The sequence below is a fragment of the Gorilla gorilla genome, chromosome 15 (genome assembly GCF_029281585.2).
Source record: "Gorilla gorilla gorilla isolate KB3781 chromosome 15, NHGRI_mGorGor1-v2.1_pri, whole genome shotgun sequence".
Taxonomy (NCBI): Eukaryota; Metazoa; Chordata; class Mammalia; order Primates; family Hominidae; genus Gorilla; species Gorilla gorilla.
Genome location: NC_073239.2, coordinates 29033581 through 29038413, shown reverse-complemented (window position 1 = coordinate 29038413; position 4833 = coordinate 29033581).

Genomic DNA, 4833 nt, shown 5'->3' with positions numbered 1-4833 from the left:
AAGACATGCATTTGGTTTCTGTTTGCTTCTTGTCTTAAAAACTTGTTCTTCTGTTTCCTTTTCTTCCACTTTATTCCTCCTTCCACCTTTGCCATCTTTGGTACCAAGGAAAATCTAGAGAAGGTTTCTAATGATTCAAACCCCTTAAATAACACAGAACAAAGGCACTACTCACTCCTTTTGGGGGTGTTCTTTTTAGTTTGTTGAGTTTCAAGAGTCATGGACAGATTCTTCTTGGGTCTACAGCCCTGCTTTCTTGTATTACATTACCTGACCTCTTTGACTTTTGGGTAACAGAGATTACCTGGTAATATGAGAAGATTTGACCTTGGCAAAAGAGAGTTAGGGGTGACTGAGGACAGTCTAGATAAAGTGGTCTTAGCTGTGGGATCCCCCCCACCCCGACAGGAAGTTGTCGTTTAGGATCTTAATTCTAATTTGGAGGTGCATTCTATAGGATTTTCTCCATCACTTTTTCTCTCCAAATTAAGCTTGGTTGGCTTGTATGTGCATTTGCATGAGAAACTAAACTGTCATTTTTATAGTTAAATGAGAGACTGAGTTTCCTCAGCTCCAAAGAGGCAAGGCATTTTGCTCTTCTCGGCCAAAAGGTGTCCCTGAGTGACCAAGGGCCAACTGGAAATGTCTGGGGGGTTGACACCCCATGATATACAGCGGCCCTACAGGGAGCCCTAAACAAAATTAGCTTAAAAGGGAAATGCATATAGGAGCAGGGCGCTCAACATTTTGAGGATTTTTGAAGGTGCAATACTTCTATAGAGAGTAACTGAGACATTTAAGAGGACAGAAACAACTCAGTGGTGACACCCTGTGGAGTCCCACCTACAACCAGCACATTTCAATCTACTACACTAAACCCTAGGTCACAGCTCAGTTCCTCCCTTTAGGGAAAAAGAAGAAGGAGAAGGAGAAGACAAACAGTCTAAGAATGAGAAAAGTCAAAAGAGAATGGCTTCCTTTTGGGTACCCCGTTAGTTTTATGTCACCTATACTTGCAAGTGTTTGAGTAAAATGAGAAATTTCAAAGGCATGTCAGGTTTTTCTAGTACTCCAGGTGGTCTATATATTATAATCTGTTGTGCACATTTGAAACTGATGGGCAAATTACATCAAGAAAAAATTCAGAGCCCCAAAGTCCACCTGCAACTATAGAGTTCCTAAGTTCTCTATTTTATTTTCTGCCTGCTTTACATCAGAAGTTACTTTTCTATTGAGATAAAAACCAGTTTAGATACAACTTTTTTTTTTCCTTCCCAAACTGGTAAGTTTGTATGAATATCTCATAGCTATGGTTCTGAAGCAAAAGCTACAGGATCTTTGTTTGTATGAGTGTGTATGTATGTTTTATGTGTAAGTACACGTATTTTGTTACGTGTTTTTGGCCACTAGGTACCAAATTGGCTTAAAGTTAAAGAGTATGCATAAATTAAATAAGAAGCCCAAATGCTTTTCAAGTTCATGTGACTTAAGTAAAATCCTTAATAAATAACTGGCTTTAAAAATATTAGTAAAGTAGTATTAGAAATGTCTTAAGATTGTCAGCATTTTTATTTTCATTAATTAATCAAGCAGTTGTATACTTATGGGTGCAGAATACTATTATAAGGTTTCAAAATTTGCCAAAACACTTATACAATTATAACCCCATCCCAAAACAGAATGATGTTTCCTTGTGTAAATTTTAATAAATAAATATTTTTTTGTTTAATGAAAACAGATAAACTCTGAATTATGGGTAAAATACCTGTATTTTTAGCCTTAAGATTTTACTTAGGTGAACAACTGAAATTCATAGGCTTTAAAGATAGTTAACAGCAAAATAACTTTAAATGATAATATTCAGAGTTTTTATAAGTAATCTAGGTAAACTATTAAATAACCAGGTAAATGTACTAGAATAAATGCTTGTAAACAAACTTGTCAAATAATTTAGAATCTAAGGTTGTATTAAATAATAGATATTATTTCTGCCACCTTTATATCTGATGTTACTTTTAAGTAATATTTTTAATTAGTTAAATGGGTAATTACCAAATTAAAAATTATAGAAAAAACATTTTTTAAAATGTTTTCATTAAAAGGTAAATATTTTTTGCCTAATCCAAAGGTTATTTAAGTTATATATAAAACAAGGTGAAATGAACCAAGAAATAAGAGAGATATAAAGAAAGTTACAGATATGAAGAGGTATTTTTGGTAAGAAATCTTAAAAGAAAAGCAATATCATATAAGAAAAAATCTTGCGTGATGAATTTTTGTCCTAAAATGAAATGATTCATTGTTCAAAAAAGAGGAATATTTAAGACAAACCAGAAAGTCCAAAAATGTTGTGAATGGTCTGTGTAAGTCATAATAAGATTAGTAAAAAAGGAAATTATTAAAATGTTATATGATTAAGTTGGCTATAATTAAAGAAAATTATAGTAAATTGTTTTCCTAAAAATTAAAATTTGATATTAAAAATAGTCAAATGTAAAACTAAAAAATTGATTAGAAGATTTTATTAAAAATATTGAGTTACTCTTAGTGTGAGAAGTTTTTAATTTTTAAATTCTATAATGTTTCTTTTTGAAATTATTCAGATTAATATCTCAGAAACTGCAACCTGTTGCTTCAGTTCTTTCTCTCTTTTGCAAGGCCTGGGATGGTAACTCTTTCTTTCATCTTTTGTTGGTTCCTGTAACTTTTAAAATTAATTATCTAAAGTAAGGGAGAGAATTTTTGAAAATAAGCAAAAGAAAAATCTTTTGGATCTGCTCTTGTCTGTATGTCTGTTATATCTATATGTTTGTATGTGGCATGTGGAAGTGATATTTCACTACCAAACTATATGAAAGGGCTCTAATCAATTTGTTTAAAGAAAAGAAAGTGCCTATCAGTCTGATAGAAGCTAGCTCAGATCCTTTTTAATTCACATGACCTTGGTAATCTTTGGTAAGCTTAATTTGGTAAATTTAGTCCCAAAATTATCTCTAGTAGTTTAAAATCTTAAAGTCATATTATGCTACATTACACAACTTCAATTTTTTTCACTGGGAATTTGGGTTACTAAGAGTTAAAATAAGACAGTAAAAGGTGTTTTTGGTGAAGTTTGTAAAAACACAATGATGTGGTTTTGCTAAGGAAAATGTAATTTTTTTTTTCTAGTTTGGAGACTATTTCAGAGTTGCTTTAAAATAAAGAAAAAGAAAGTATGAATAAAACTAAATGGGTAAAGAGAAAAATAAAAAGGTGGGTGATGAGAAAGCTTGATTATTGAGTGGCCACGTGGTTACCCATCTTAAAGAGCTGCAGCTGGGCTGCATTCAATTACTAAAGGTAAAAGCTATGGTGGAATTCAGAGATGGATCATACTCATAGTCCCAGGGCATTAGTTCACTGAACTAATTAATTACAGAAATGCAAATTAGTAAGAAAAAACAAAATATTTAATCTCTTGGTTATCGTTATCTGTAATAGCTAAATGAAAGTAAAAGAGTGCTGGCTTTGGCCTTAAGGCTGGGCCAAGCTCAGATGTGGGTCTGTCTCAGGTCAGGCCACTAGCCTGAAAGCTACACACAGAAGGAAAAATTAGGCCAGGGCAACAAAACTTACCTCTTAGACCTGTGGTTACCAAGAAGTTAGTCAATGCAGAAGAGCAAGACCAAGTAACTATAAAAACCAGACAGAGTGTAAGGGAATTGTTCCATTTCGTAGATTGATATCATCAGTTTCTTGAGAAATCTTTACTATAGTGAATTGTAAAAATAACTACTTTAAGGACACAATCTTTAATTTTAAATGCTACAGAATGAAAGTGCTTGTTTAAGTTAATGCAAGACCCATAGCTTACTATTAAACAATTACTGATGAATATATGTAATCCAAATGCACAGGAGGTTATTCCTGAGAGAATGACCAGCCCAGTGACCCAGATAAGTGCCACTGTAAGGTCTATTTACCCTAAGAAGGAAACTGCCTAACTCTCCCTATAAATGCCAAGTAGAGCACCCCAGACGAAGCAGTTAATATGCTTCATATGAAAGCCCTGTGGGACTGGCTTTATGATGACCCACCCTGTTTATTCTCTAACATTAAAAGGCCCCACACCCATTTTCTGCATTTACCCCAAATTGGGGAAATTTAAGAAATATCAAAAGGCAAAGGTTATAATAAGAAGCTAATACTGCGTGAAGCAAGGCTAAGGCAAATTATGATAAAGATTGACAAAAGAGACCAAGTTCCCTGGCTCAACCCACTGCTGGGGATCCATATCCTCTGTCAAGGGAAAAGGTAAAATGGACCGGGGTAGAAAAAAAAAAAGGTCCTGGGACCAAAGCATAAAAATCTATAAGTTAATAGAGTTATGAAATTTGAGATGTTTAAACAGATTTCATGTAAGTTAGTTGTGACTCCTTTACATAAATGGCTATGAAAATAGGTATTGTATCTGATGGGGGATGGTTCCCCTAGGTAGTACCATAAAACCGAAGGCGTGTAAATGTATCCTATGAGAACTGTTCATTGGACTGTGGAGGAAAAGTTAAATATTAAATTTGAACTCAATTGAACATGGACACAAACACTGGTCACCAAGTCCCGGAAAAGGTTGTGTGAGCCCCTTGAGGCGTTTATCCAGCACTGTTTTGGACAAATCTCTATTTCAATCTATTCCTATATGTTAGTTATTGAAAAACAATAGACAATCACAAAAACAAGTTGACATTTTTGTGTTCCTTAAGCCCAGTCATGAAGGGCCCTCGTGAGTGGGCCTCATGCCAAACAACTTGTTACAAAAAGAGCTAGGGTCCCAGACTGCGCCGAAGGTTCATG